The 16,022-nt window shown below is 42.9% G+C and overlaps 1 protein-coding gene and 1 pseudogene across 1 annotated transcript in view; both read left to right on the top strand.

Annotated features, from left to right (window-relative positions):
• Window positions 1-6,161, top strand: part of APC4 (Transducin/WD40 repeat-like superfamily protein) — a 50,945-nt gene extending 44,784 nt beyond the window's left edge. The window contains exon 20 of the mRNA XM_086499053.1: window positions 5,266-6,161. The gene's annotated coding sequence lies outside the window, so the exon portion shown is untranslated. The remainder of the gene's footprint in view (window positions 1-5,265) is intronic.
• Window positions 2,679-5,185, top strand: LOC147426411 (uncharacterized; annotated as a pseudogene).
• Window positions 6,162-16,022: the final 9,861 nt, after the last annotated feature.

Genomic DNA, 16,022 nt, shown 5'->3' with positions numbered 1-16,022 from the left:
GTAGGAGGTTTCTTGAGAGCGGGTTTTCGGGGTGGTTTTGTGGTCTTCTGCCACTGCGTATGCACCTCATCAAAAGAAGTCTGGCTCATATATTTTGCAAATTTCGGGTCCTTTGCAAAATTCCTTTGCAAAATTAAGCATCATCGTAGTTGCATCGCCGATCAATTGTCGACGCTCCATCTCTTGACGCTTTGCCTGAGTAGGCCGAGGCGGGCGTACTCGCATGAATCTTCGTAGTGATCCCTTCCCGCATCTCCGGATGCAGAGGGAGTCGATTGATCTTTGCCTGAAGCCATAGGTCGCGTAAAAAGGATCGGATTTCTCGTAGGAGAGAAATCGGCCGCGCTCTGATACCACTGTAACAGACTTGGACACTCCAAGTCGAGAATCTACCGCGACACCACAAATATTCACTTCATAACAGTTCACAGTTCACAATTGATTCGACAATGGCCCGACGGAGTTCCGTGCCTAGAGATATTGGTCCCAAAGACTGGCGCCCCTTTTGGTATTTCTTTTTATTAATCTGTGTTCAAAGTACAAGAGTGCAGGCAGGCGCTGACACTCAGACTCTGCGTCCAGATGCTCTGTGTTATGAGAGGCCTACTTGCTTATTTAAAGATTACAAGGGATGCCAAAAGCAGAGCCCCAAAAGCTGGTTAACTCAAAAGCTTGGCTACGAGATGGAAGAGTGGTGATATGGAGCGACGCTCCGCTTGACGGTGCGAGACCTATGGATAATGGGACCACACTCAAAGTTGCTACTTAGAGTTGTAATGGATCTCTATGCCTTGATGTGGGTGCTTTTGAATATAGTTTCACTGGGAGGGACATCATCTTCTACGATGAGACACATCATGTCACGGGGACGAGCACCACGTGCCAATGGAAAAGAACAGACTTAAGAACTTTAAGCACTTCAAATAATACTGAATTGAAAGAGATGCACGACACACGAGACACGGAGTGGCGGTGTTCCACCCCAAGAGAGCACTGGCCCCAAACCTTGGCACCCCTTTCGGTATTTCTTTATATTGCTTGAACAATACAATGCCGGTACTCCAAGCTCTGCACCTTCACACTGAAATGAGCTTGGCACACATTTAAAGGCCCTTGGTCTCTAAAAGCAATTACAATGAAAAGCATCTGGCCTCCCAAAAGCAACCAACGCAATTTCAGGGAATTCTACAACCTGCCACGCCATCACCCACCAGCGTGGAACGTGGAATTCCGTACACCTACCACGTCAGCATGTCAACGCAAATTGCAGGGCGTTTGTACAACTGCCACGTCATCATCTTTTACGTTTGTGTGTGTGTGTGTGCGCTCTAGATTGACTTCTAGTGACTTGGGCCCCATCTGAACGGGTCCCATAAGTTGGTGGGAACTCCTCTTTAAAGATAGGCTGCTCGGCAAGACTTTGCAAGCTGGTTTCTATTGCTTCTTCTGTTTCTGTTTCTGCTTCTTATACTACTGCTAGGGATTAGGCCCCTCGGTCAGGATCTGCAGGTTGGCTTCGTTCTTCAGCGACTTGACATGTCAGCAATTTGTGACAGATCAGGCCCTTGGGCAGTCTATGTCGCATGTCAGTGGATAGAGATGGGGGACAACTTGCATACAGGAGACTCAATCAGAGCACAGAGGATGGGGCTCAATGGGAGTGGCAATTTTATTCTGGGAAGAGTAGCCATTGATACATATAGCACGTAAGGATGAGTAGGCTAGGTACTTGTGGGTGAGATTGAAGGCAAAGATAGATATCTCTACATTGCTATTTGCTACTTTCCTGCGACGAGTACGTCAGTATATGCACCACCTAGAGGAAAGTCTCCCTTTTCCATTTTAGATGATGACATAGGTGATGGGCAGTTCTAGCATTGAAGTCCCCCACGATGATAATGTCACCATCCCTAGACAATATTTTATGCAAACTTCAGAGGAGATGTTGAGGGAGTTGGATGTTGCAAAGATGGGCGTATCTAGATTATCACAGGATGTGGAGTATACTGAGTATAGACAACACTTGATAGACATGGGGACTGCACATGGATTGGCCATTTTGAATGGCCTACAGAGATTTCTTGTTGCGGGAGGTTTTACATGCTTTCCACATAGACATGGAGCCAGCACAGTGGATTATGTCATGGCACAGCCGAGCTTTATCTCTAGTATCCAAGACCTCACAGTTGGATCCAGACCTGTTGGTGTGGCAGAAGATCATGCCCTTGTGTCCATGACCATCTCTTTCCACACAAACATGGAGCCAGCACAGTGGATTACGTCATGGCACAGCCGAGCTTTATCTCTAGTATCCAAGACCTCATAGTTGGACCCAAACCTGTTAGTGTCACAGACGATCATGCCCTTGTGTCGATGACCATCTCTTTCCAGTTTAATGTAGCACACATGCCACGGGTAGTAGCCCCTACTCGCTACACCTTTACATGGGAGACGGACTTTGTCTATATAGATGGGATCTATAGATGCCTGTGCACTGAGGATCCAGGCGAAAGGATATGCCGCTTATGCCAGCTAGAGCCAGAGACAGAGCTACATTACATATGTCATTGCACAGTGTACTATGAGATACGGGGCCGTTTCGAGTGCTTATTTAGAGAGGGTTTCGGTCCTTTCTCTAGGGTCATGAGTTATGAGGATCAGAGATGTCTTAGGCTATATCTACTTGAGTTACACAGATATAGAGACACTTTATTGGGGAGAGATAGAGAGAGAGAGAGAGAGTCCTAGAGACAGATTATAGATTTCTTTTCACTAGATATGGGACAGCCAGAGGAGCAGCCATCACTGTAGAGCTTGGCCCACACTCGTTCGACCACTACCGGCACTCTTATCGACCGAGCACTAGAGCTACGGAGATCTGGACGGCCACGATTGAGGAGAGGGGCTACACAGCATCGACGGAGACTACAGCAGAGGATTCGAGCCATACTCTCTCGACATCCAGAGTGCAGATTGTTGGGTTCAAGACCTTGTCGGTCAGCCCGTGGGAAAAGCCTCTTATAGGCATGCAGTAGAGATCCAGTTAAAGTAAAGTTTGCATGGCAAATTGCCTTTTATATGTAAGGTTTTAGAAAGAACAATTTAATCAAAAAATAGTGTGAGTTGTTTTGCTCTCCAACTGTGTCGAGCTCTCTTCTCTCTTCTCGTTCTGTGCATACCACGCAGCTCCTCGCCATGGCCCTCAGGCGGCATCCTCCCTAGCTCCAACCCCAACAACTGGTATCAGAGCCTTGCTCTTGGCGTTGGCTTCTCAAGACGCTTACTAGCGGTGCTTCTCAAGACGCTCATGTCCTCGCAGAGCCCAAGGGAGGCAGTTGTTCCTAGACGGGTAGACGTAGGCAGGCATATCGCCTATCAAAACGTTGCTAGTCAAAGGTTGAAGGTACAAAATCTTCATAGCATATCAAAACGCTGGAATTCCCTTGCAGTTGAAGAAGGCGCTAGCATTGAAGGACATAGCATCTCAAAACGCTGCTTCCTAGGCACTGCAGAAGAGGTGACTCCCCATCACAGAGGGCAGTTTTGCAAGCATCTCAAAACGCTGTGCTTCTTGCAGGCAGTTCTACAAGGCGGTGAGATCCTTGCATCTCAAAAGGCAAGCAATAAAGGAACATTTTTTGGGCAATTTTCACAGCATCTCAAGATGCATATGTGTACCACCTCACAAGTGGTGCCAGTTCCCTATGGCATCTCAAAACTTTGTTATAGCATGGATGCAAATGAGGATTGGGGGATTCTAAATGTTCGACAGGAATTCAAAAATTGGCACAAACAACATACCATATATGTGCTGAAGGTTCTTCTAGCAATTCAATGGTTTACATATGAGTTGTCCTCGAGAGACATGAAGAAGAGGATATTTTGGAGCCATGAAGTACCAGTTGTCATGCACGAAGACTTGAATCAAGAACGTGGTATACGGATTCATCCTTGTTTAGTGTCCTAGATTTGTTATCATATTTTCAGTCATAGTCTCTTTTACATTATTTGTTGTCAGTTATTGTCATGCTTGTCAGTTGTCATCATGTCAAAATTGTACGGGCTCTAGACACTGCCACACATGAGTGGTAAGACCTCCCAAATTATCAGTTTTTGTTCTCAAGTCCCATTTTTGTCCCGCTTCTCATGAGGTTACTGGGTACACCTTAAACCCAAGGTTTGGCCAATGAACCAAAAACTCCATTTTTGGTAGCTAACTTTTTTGACCTACACCCTATCTGTTCAAGGGGGGGTTTATCATAGCACCAGGTTATGGATACACCAGAAATCCTTGGTTGTGAGAAAACCTAAAACTCACAGTTGACGAGTAAACCAAAAACTCGAGGTATCATGAGTTGCTTGTCCAGTTCGGGCTTGAGGGGGGCATTGTTGGGTTCAAGCCCTTGTCGGCCAGCCCGTGGGAAAAGCCTCTTATAGGCATGCAGTAGAGATCCGGTTAAAGTAAAGTTTGCATGGCAAATTGCCTTTTAAATGTAAGGTTTTAGAAAGAACAATTTAATCAAAAAATAGCGTGAGTTGTTTTGCTCTCCAACTGTGTCGAGCTCTCTTCTCTCTTCTCGTTCTCTGCATACCACGCAGCTCCTCGCCATGGCCCTCAGGCGGCATCCTCCCTAGCTCCAACCTCAACACAGATGAGGATGGATTCTAGTAATAGTATCTTTGTTCTAGTTCTTTTGTACCCAGACATGGTATTAGATTTTTGTAACAGATTGGTCTCATAGGTCATTTTGGCCTTTTGAAGACGTTAATATAACATTTTATTTCATTTCATTTCTGTGTGTGTGTGTGTGTGACGATTTCTTTCAAGGCACACTCGCCTTAAGCTTCCAGATGCAGGAGAGAGAGAGACACGTGGCAAGGGGGGAGGCCGGAATCCCTCCTCCCTTTATATTTAGTATAAATTCTGTAAGAACACCAGCTAGGCAACCTCCATAGCAGAATGGCTCCCTTGAGTGCTCATTCCCAAACCCAAGGCTTGAGTGTGGCGAATCACCACCCAACCGTCCTATATATAGGCTCATCCTTTATATAGCCCTTGGATTGCAAGCTCCCTTTAGGGTAGGACCGTTGTCCTGACACATTCAAGAGAGTTTCTCCTCCCATACCTGTTCCTCTCATCTCTTTGTGGAATGAACATGTTGATGAACCACCATGATTTTACTAACTTGCTACTTTATTTACTGCTTTATTATCGCTCTTGTATTTATGTTCTCTTTTCTAATATTGAGTCTTCTTTGTGCCCAGTTCAAAGAACTACAAACAGCATTGAGACCAATGAACAGGTGTTGAGATACATGCTGCCTACGAAATGCGTCAGTACAAGTTACAAGGTCAATTATAAGCTTATGGCATCGCTCATCTTTAAGAGGATCGGTATGATTGCTACATCTCGAGAGCTCTACGAGTCTAGTGAGAGGAGTTATAGCATTAAGCCAAAGTATCTTTGAAGGTCAAGCTGAACCATTAAGTTTGCGTCTGACAGCATTGGTTGCAATTGGCAGCAATTAGTGTGGAGACATCCATGATCCCCTTTACCACGGTGGGCATGCAAATTTTGCTGAGGTTTTCAGTACATGCAGATGTCTCTATTGCCCACACATTTTTCTAGAATTATGACATAATGGGCGGGAAACCTCAGAGAGCTTGAAAACTCACAAAAACTTTAATTTTTCAAAGTAACGAGACCCAAAGTGGTGGTACACACTCAAAAGAATTCTGTATATTACTGGCCTTGCATACTCAAAGGAGCATACAACTATGCAAAAGTAAAGAAGTGGTGGGAATCTGAGGGAAATCCCTCAATAAAGGTACAATGAGTTGGCCATAACTCAATGCCCAGCAAGTGCACAGAAGGCATGCGACTAAAACTAGTCGAAGAACGGCACATAATAGCTGGAGAGAGATATCATCCATACAAAAGCAGAAAAGCAATGTCGTTTTGAGAGAGTCTACAAAGAAGTGAATAAGGGTCTCTGAGGATTGGGCAAGCTAGGATGAGAGTCTTTTGAATGTATCACTAGATGGCACCTCGCCCACAAGAAGGGATTGATCATTGGTATGAATCGGTGGTGGTGGAGGGATGTCACTACAACCTGTTTGTAAATTGAATTGAATATAAACTCAATGCGAACTCTTTGTGATCTAATTGTGAAACCTGTGAACTTTGTGCAATGTGAATTCATGTGTTCTTGTGTGGATCAGGTTGGTTACATTGTGCATCCATATTAAAAGTCACATATTTTATGATGGGTGTATGGGTCTCATTTGTTTTGCGGATTTTTAAAATGGACATTCTGAATCAAACATTAATAAATAATTGCATGATTAGGTCTCCCCAATCTCAGAAAATAAAAATTCTTTCAAAACATATTAAGTGTATAAGCTAAGGGTTAGTTTAGGAAATGAAAAGACAGATGAAAGTGGAAAGTCAACAGACACATGAAGGTGGAAAGTCAAAAGACATATGAAGGTGGAAAGTCAAAAGATCTTTTGTGTCCATATAAAGAGGTGATTCTTTTCTCTTTCATTTTTTGTTTAGCGTTTTTTTCTCTTTAAAGTGTCCTCTCTCTCTCTCTCTCTCTCTCTCTCTCTCTCTCTCTCTCTCTTGCAATGTTGCATCCTACTATTATAGCTAACACCGTTGCATATCTTTGTGCTATGCTCTTTCCCGCGGTTATGTGCTATAGACTGGCGCATCGTTTTGTTATTGCACGAGTTCACAAGATAAAATAGTTTTTTTTAATAAAGCCTTCAATTTTCTCATCATTTGAGTAGAATGGTAGAGTTAGGGCCAAGGTCTTCAGTGACATTGAGCACCATTAGACATTGTGCACTTGTTATGAGGGACTTACATGATATCAATGAATGCCATAAACGTCTGTGTAAGATGTTTGTGAAGATAAGAGCGAAGAAGTTTTCATGGAACCCCATTACCAAGATCAAGCCCAAATGTCTGTGAAGATAAGAGTGAAGAAGTTTTCATGGAACCCCCTTACCAAGATCAAGCCCAAATCATCATATGTATTATATCGCAACTAGTAATGCACTCATTAGATAACAACTAATTACACCACCACATCAACATCTAACCACATGGAAGTTTACAAGTAGTTTGAGGTGCGTGCATTTAAAAAACACAGTTGTCATTCATGATAAGAATAAGTGGTCCATCCATCATATTCTCATGGATAACTCAAGTTTAAAAGGATGTGCTTTCACAAACTTAACCAAAATTCAATCATTGGGGCTAGCATCACAAAACCAAGACTATGCAACAAATAGCCAAGGTCAGTAAATATAATGATAAAATAACATCAAAGTCTTGATAGCCTACTTGAACATGACGCTACGGACTTTGAGCATGTGAAGTAGATGCATGTGTGGTAGCAAGGCTAACCACTTAACACCATTATGAAATGAGGTGATGTGTCAAGGTTTGGCTCGCTAGAGTAGCCATCAAATAATAGACAAAAGAAGATATGATTGGGCATTATGTGTAAGAGGACCCAATATAATACAAATTTTTGCAACATCATAGTTCTTTTAGTCGAAAAGTAGTGATGTCAAAGCACTAATATTCCCCAAGGGGCTAGGGTGCCCTCCTGTAACAAATAGTGGACAAAAGAAGATATGATTGGGCATTAAGTGTAAGAGGACCCAATATGATACAAATTTTTGCAACATCATAGTTCTTATAGTTGAAAAGTAGTGATGTCAAAGCACTAACATTTCCCAAGGGGCTAGGGTGTCCTCGTCTTACAAATATCTACGAAGGTCGAGTTATAATGACGTCTAACAAGATCTACAAGCAACAAATGAGTCGCAATTCTATATAGGTTTTGGTACAATATCAAAACATCTACGAGAAAGGAACCCATGTAACCCACCCTATCTGGTTAGGAGACTATGAGGGAGTAGTAAATACCATTTGTATGGATAACTCATTGCTCATAATGGAAATCAAATTTGCTAGAAAATAATTTGGAAGCAAAGAAATGGTCAACAAGGAGAAATTGACAAATACCATTCTGTCCAAAACGTTTCAACTAGTTATATACTAGTATATAACAAGATGAGAGGAAGAAAAGGATCTTTGTAGAAAAGATTCTACCACACATGTAATGAAAGAGCCATCTTATCAAAAGTTGATGTTAAGATGGTGCAAAAAATATGATCCATGATAGCCAAGACAACTAAGAAGTAGGAGGAAGGAACAAATAGGGGATAAAGAACCCATTCTAGCTTTTATGTTTGTTAGATGTATAAGTTAAGCCTTGCCTTATCCCCTAAGTAGAGTGGATTCAATCATGCCCATGATGCATAATCATGCTTTGGTCATCATCCAAAGTACCCTCCTCTCACATATGGGAATTGATATCAAGCGAGCTTTTTGAGTGAGCTCCAGAGTGAGCTTTTTCCAAATATACCCTGGCCGACATATTTCGGCAAAAAAGCTCACTCATAAAGTGATTGGAGTCATTATATCGAGTTTTTTTTAAGAGAGCGTTTTGTAAACATTAACCATCTCTCTCTCTCACTCAATATATATATATATATATATATATATATATATATATATATATATATATATATATGTGTGTGTGTGTGTGTGTGTGTGTGTATGTATATATAGATATATGTGTGTATGTATGTATATGTATGTCTCTCTCTCTCTCTCTCTCTCTCTCTCTCTCTCTCTCTCTCTCTCTCTCTCTCCATCCAAGGGTTTAAGCGGGTCATTTTGGTGCGTTGTATTGGACAACAAATCGAAGCACAACCAATTGAACATTGACAAATGAAGACAATAATGAAAAAAAAACGTCTCACTTATCCAATGCAATATTAAAAGATACAATCGTAAAAGATGGATCGACGGTACTAGGATAAAAGAACTAATGCCAACACACAATACTTGACTAGCCTATCGGACGACACGTGAACACTTGAAGAAAATCCTCATTGGTGAGCTTGCTCTCATGGATAAACATGTTATGGTTTACATCAAGTCCAAAATAGCGAAGGAAGAAAGAGTGAATGTGCTTGCAAGCCATGCATGGTTTGCTGTGAGCTATGTGATTTTTGAAGTCTCCACATGTACAATTTTTGATGTGAACTTCATAAGACCCGCCTCGAACCTGCAAGGTCGAGGTTTTCACCACACAAACTTCTCATGTAAATTAGGCTTAACAACAATGTGACCCACTATTTGAGCCTCCATTGCAACTGTCGAGTCTACTCGCTTCGATGCAACAACCGACACTCCTGGTCAATACCAAACTTGCATCAAATTTGTTGTTGTACACTTCTTGACTCCAAATTCATCAATTCAATGATCGTCAAGTTTGTCCTTTTCTCGACAGGCCATATGGAAGGCACTCTAGCAGGAAACTGAGTGAGGGAGCTACTGCACCTTTGCCTGCGTTTTTGATGCTCTTTTTGCCATTGTGTGCCCAACCATCCTTGGCATTGCACCCTACTTCCTTTCGGGTAAGACAAAGTGGGAAATCCATTTATTGTATTTCAGACTCCTCTGCCACCACTCCCTCTTCATTTTCATTGCATTGATGAATGTTCATTCCGTCTGTCGCTTGTGCACCTCTTAGATTCCTTGAAACATTATGTGTAAGATACTCTGGACAATGCAAAGCATTTTCTTCGTCGTAGCTTACATGGCTTGTTTGTTTTCTCTTCTTAGAAACTGTGACATTATCAACTCCTTTAACAACTGGATGTTGGTACAAAGGAGTCCCCCTGAGATTTTCGGCCACCTCTATTGTAGCTACCGGTGTGGAGGCTCTACCTTGCTCTGCCTGACAAGTCAAATTTTTTATAGAGGGTCTAGCTCCATGAGATCTACCCTCTACAAACGCTAGCATCTTCACATTCTACAACAAGGAATTAGACATGTCACATGCATATTAGAAGCTAAATTTCCCTTGCCTGCCGCCAACCAGCTTTTGCATACTTCATTTTCACTAGGTTGGTTGTGGGAACGAACGACAAATCATCAACTTCCTGCATAAAATCCTTTTGTCAATGGCAATACAAGGTGTTGCTTTCAATCGACACAAATAACATTATTTGGCACTACTTACCCCCACAAAGTGTTTTCTCTAGCGAGGGTACTGCACATGCCACCAACTCAACCAACAGTTTATCTGTGATCGATTTGATTCAGCCACTTTTTTTTAGGCCCACCAAGTTCGTATGTTTCTATATAGAGACGTGGCTTCATTTTCACTTTGTGCACAATGCCATAGTTCATGAAGACCCTTTGTGCTCACCTTGGTAATTCTTGAGCATATATTGGTTGGTGTGGATATGGAGGCTCTGCTCCTAATGACACGGACATAAACACTCTCTACCTTCCATTTTGTTGTCTGGCCCACCTTTACAAATTGTGTGTACTGCTCTCTATTTTCCTCCGATCTCATCATCCATGAATCCTCTAAAATCAACAGCGCATTCATCATTTCCCAAAAGATGATCTGCGCTTGGGCATCTTCTTCTTTCATCTCACATAAAGCAATGGTTTGCATTTATTGAATCCTGTGAAATTTGTATGAAAACCCTATAAATGATGCAAACGGACAAAAAGAATAAGTTTCTGGCATATTGGTTACTTATGCTAGATTGTAAACATGTGCGGCCATTATTGTCCACCACGACCCAACAAACGTGGTCAAAGCATACCCAAGTTCATTGCAAGTCTCTAGTCCCATCTTGTCGCATTCTATTAACAAGCTCAACACCTGATCCGGGCCCAGTGGTTGACATCTTGAATACGTGGCATCTTTTCCCTATATAATTGCATTGACTAAAGAATAACATGCCATGGAAATACCTATACCCACATGTGTTCTTCAGCCTTAGCAACTGAGACTCTGTCCCCACTCCAATTCTAGTAGCACTGGCCTCTTTCATCATATGTTTGAATCTGAAATGAGAAATCAAGAGGTGAACTTAATATGAGAAGCCCATCGAGTGGATGATTCTCATGAAGTCTATAAGTGTACCTTTGCATATGGACCAATGGCCTCATCTCCTCCAAGATTGAAACGAGTTTGTTGTTGTTCAATTGCTCTCCGTTCTCTCGAACCACTTCTCCCATGACCACTTGTTTAGAAATATTTTGCTGCAAATGTCTTGGACCACTAGTAGAAACTTCGGTGACCACACATGAAACTAGATCTCTTGTACAATGGATATATATTATATTCATTTGCACTTGATAGCTAGTAAATTAACTCTTTTCTCCCCTCTCTCTCTCTCTTTCGCGGAGGTCAGATATGACCTATGGGACCTGATGACAAAACATTACAATGCTTGCTTTCCAATTAAGCATAGATACATATCAGTTAAGTACTGAGGGTCAAAAGGGTAATGAAAATAAAAAGGAGTATGAGGGATGAAACCTAAGGGGGGTCCAATGGAGGAGGAGACCGGTTTGGGAGTTCGAAACTCTTGGATGATGGCTTTACCACCTTGGTAGACTGCCCATTTGCTTTGTTTGCAAGCTTCGTGCATCTTCTTGAGTTCACTTTCTTTGACCTTGAGTTGATTCAGGTTCAACCCTTTGGCGATCCAAAGCTTTGTTCTCTTCAAGAGGTAAGACTGGCGTAGTAGCTTCCGCCGCTCTTCTCCGTCCTTGAAAGTAAGGATACAATGCTTGGGTGGCATATTTCTATGTGTGTCGTTGATCCAAGAGATGGTTTCTGGCTTGATAGTTATTGGTTGGAGAATTTCATTAAGCTTGGTGATTGCATCTTCAAGAGTATCCTCGTCTCTGCACCATAGCGGATGGAGTCCGCCAATCAGAACCTTCATGCAATGGATTCTTGTAATCAATTTTTTTGAAATGCTGTTTGTACTTCTATGACAATCCTTTTATGTGATTCTTCATGAGCTTCTTCCTAGGCTGCTTTGATTTCCGCCTCATGTGCTTTTACAATTAGAGCTTGGCTCTCGATGTCCTTCATTTCCTCAAGCTTGCTCAAACGCTCCTTGAGCTGAGTATTCTCCTCAATGAGCTCCTGAACTTGGGCCTCTAATGTTGTGATCCTCGCATATTGGCGAGCAGAAGGGTCCTTCTTTAGTGTTGCTGCGACCGCAAGAAAAGTCTTTTGAGTGCGAGCGATTGGCGTCGAGGTCATTTCTACTCCGAGGGTGGGAACAATCCCCTATTTTTGAACTTCGGTTTAGGGTCCTTAGTTTTTTTTATGGTGCCGCCATATGCACTGTTTTGTCCTACAGACCCTTGAATTCCAAGCAGCACGGGGATGCAGCAGCTAGATAGAGTGGGGACAGACAGAGCGGGACAGAGCGAAGATACAGCAGTAGCAGCAAGGCTTGTGTGACAAAGCGCGGCTTAGCGCGAGTGTGACAGAGTCGAGAGAGGGGCTGGGGGGGGGGGGGGGGGGGGGGGGGGGGGGGGGGGTTTCTCTGTGTGGCAAGCAAAGTTGAGGCTAACACCTCCCCACCAGGCCGCCTTCACCCAGGGGGAGACTCGATGGCGGTTGAGGTTAGGGTTTCGCTGCGAGAGAGAGAGAGAGAGAGAGAGAGAGAGAGAGAGAGAGAGAGAGAGAGAGAGAGAGAGAGAGAGAGAGAGAGAGAGAGAGAGAGAGAGAGAGAGAGAGAGAGAGAGAGAGAGAGAGAGAGAGATTTTCCCTTGGGTTGGAGCCACCCATGTTGCCTATTAAAGAGACATGAAAAGTCTACATTTTGTACTTGTTGTTGAAGTGATCAGAGCACACCGGCAATACCTCACCAATTGATTTAAATACGCTGTAACTTATCTCTCTAGCCCCCCCCCCTCTCTCTCTCTCTCTAACTCCCTTTCCTTACATCCCTACCACTCCTCCTCTTTCCTTGCCATGATAAGTAAGAACCCACTTAGCATGGCAAGGAGAGAGGAAGAAAGGGAGGTATGGAAGGGGGGGGGGGGGGAGAGAGAGAGAGAGAGAGAGAGAGAGAGAGAGAGAGAGAGAGAGAGAGAGAGAGAGAGAGAGAGAGAGAGAGAGAGAGAGAGAGAGAGGTGCTATGGATAGGGTTGCAAAGACAGAGATAGAGAGGGAGAGAAGTACAGGGAGAGCTTGTGAATATTTTCATATATGATATGACCGAGAATAATATATGAAAAAACGAGGTAGCATCTTACCTCTATATCTCTCACCCTCTTTCTTCTTGCCAAAAAGCTATTGAGTGAGAGAGGAAATTAAATCATGTTTGTGGTTATATCACCTGTACTCTACCATCTGTAGATTTACATAAGTGGGCTCTTGCTCCCATTAAAAAGCTTTGTGAGAGGTAGAGATGAGTGTGTGATGTAGAGGATGGACAATGAGGGAAAAAGAGTCTAGAAAGGGGGAGATGGAGTAAGAGTGTGGTTATATCACCTGTACTCTACCATCTGTAGATTTACATAAGTGGGCTCTTGCTCCCATTAAAAAGCTTTGTGAGAGGTAGAGATGAGTGTGTGATGTAGAGGATGGACAATGAGGGAAAAAGAGTCTAGAAAGGGGGAGATGGAGTAAGAGTGTTGTTTAGCTTTAGAGGAAAATAGAGTGACTAATATGGATACTAGATTGATGATACTGATGATATTGGTACACGCTGACAGAGGCTAGACTGCATCTTCCACAAAAACATATAGACTAATCAAGGTATGTTTTTTCTGTAAATGATACAACCTATAATAGAGTGTAGCCAACAAAAAAATGTGCAATGTGTGTGCGTGGATGCATGCGTGCATGCAGTGTTGTGAGGAAAGAGAGAACGTGGAGTGGGTGGAGCATAGTGAGGTTAATAATTCCTCATGCTCCTTATTCTTTTGTATCTGCGAAGAATAAGTTAGTGATTGGTTAATAACATAGTGGGAATCCAGTTGGTTGGCATGGACCCCAACAATCTCCCACTTGAAGGCCAACGTGGCCCAAGCGGCCTATGTATGTACAACCTGTACAACGATGAAGCATTTCAGTGGCTTCACCCTACACCCATAATCTCAATGCAATGTGAAAACCGCTCTAAGGAAACATTCTTGGCGAGAACATCTAAAGGGTTGTCATCCGTATGAACCTTGACTATCTTGATGTGCTTGCTAGCTATTATGTCCCGTATCACATGGTACCTGAGTCTATCTGCTTTGACTTGGAGTGAAACACGACGTTCTTCGCTAATGCAATAGCGCTTTGACTATCACAATGCAACATTGGAGTTTGGTAAATGCCAAGGTCTGCCACTAGATGAGCTAACCATACAGGTTCCTTGCTAGCACTAGAAACTACAACATACTCTCCTTATATGGTGGAAGATGAAGTGCAATCCTGTAGAAATGATCTCCCTGACATGGTTGCTCCAACAAATAGGAATATATAGCTAGACATGGATCTTTGAGTATCCACATAACCCGCGTAGTCCACATTCGTGTAACCCACTATGGATGCATCACTTTGTAGAGAGTACTGTTGGTGGGAAGTGTCCATCTTTCAAAGCTACTTGTCATCCTCTCTCATCTTTAGGTGTCTAGGGTACTTTTCACTCTCTTTAGGAGTGTTATTTCCCCTTAGCCTTTTTTTCTCAGTTTTTCCCTTGTCGTTCGTTGTATATAATTTCACAAATATTTCCTTTGAGCTAGTTTTGTATCTTAGTTACGTACTTTGTCTCAGAATTTGCACCGCTTGTGTGTGATGGGAGACCTCTTCCAGTATAAAAAAATACCTCTTTTTCTACAAAAACAGAAAAACCTCCATGTCTCTCTCTCTCCCCCCCCCCCCCCCCCCCCCCCCCCCCCCCCCCCCCCCCCATGGACACACCCACACCCACACACACACACACTTGTGGGCCCTCAGCTCAAAGCACTTCTACCTTCTAGAAATATTTTTTGCCTATTGTCTCTGTACTTGCTTAGCAAGAGACGGTCTCTCGACATAGTGTCAATCATGACATGCTAAGGTCTCTAGGATATTACGCTGATAGAATAAGCCTTTCACAGTGGGATCTTTGACACTCAAGAACTAAACTAAGTGGTTTTTGATGTCTTGTTCAACCTAGTATCTCCTGCTTGGATCCTACATATTAACCTTCCTAAGAGGCATATAAAAGCTGAGTTCATAATATTGATTTCTCTATCTAACCATTTGAACACTTTGCATATACTGCCTTCATGGTGGAGATTTCTTAGAGTATTTTCTCCCCATCCCTAATTTATGGCTATATGGAACTTGCAACTACGCACCCCTCTTCTATTACTTTTTGTTGGTGGACAATACTTCGACGGTCTTGGAATGGGTACTCACACTTGACCCCTTTGGTTCACTTGCTTACCCACACTTTCACAAACGGCCTTCCACCTACTAGTCTCCTATGCATGCCCCTATGATAGGTGTTCTACTTGAGCCTTCTCAAAATCCTCTAAAAACTTTGTACAAAGGTGTTGACTTATATGGGAACTCCCTACTACAATTCCCTACCTAACTCACTTTGAGACTTGGAAGGCAATTATTATTACCTTTCTCACCTTGCTCAAATTTTCTCCTCAATGGTCCTATTCTTTGGGCCATCTACAGCAGGGACTTGTGTGGAAAAAGTGCCTTCTCCTTCCTTCTCTGTACGCATATGCGTGCTGTGCTAGTTTCCCATGTGCTTTTGATGGGACTTCCTACTCGCATGTAAGTTGCTACTATCCAAGCTCATCTTATCTCATTTCATTAATTTGAGAGGGTTACACCCTCCCTTTGTCCATTGCGCATACTCTCTCCTCTAGCAGCACAACATTTCTAATGCCTCCACATAGGATCATGATGCACCTCAATCATTGATATTGCATGGTAATGAACCATGACTGGGGGACACTCCTTTATCTTCTTGGTGATGTTTAATCTATGCCTCGTGCTTGATGAATAAGGTGCTTGAGGTGCATGTAGTGCTTTCCGACTAAGGTGCTTGAGGTGCTTGTCATGCTTGCCGACTAAGGTGCTTGAGGTGCTTGTGGGAACACCACC

This window comes from Adiantum capillus-veneris, chromosome 24 (genome assembly GCF_014529385.1).
Source record: "Adiantum capillus-veneris isolate H3 chromosome 24, ASM1452938v2, whole genome shotgun sequence".
Taxonomy (NCBI): domain Eukaryota; kingdom Viridiplantae; phylum Streptophyta; class Polypodiopsida; order Polypodiales; family Pteridaceae; genus Adiantum; species Adiantum capillus-veneris.
The sequence above is the reverse complement of the archived record's forward strand: the minus strand, read 5'-3'. Positions and strand labels throughout refer to the sequence as shown.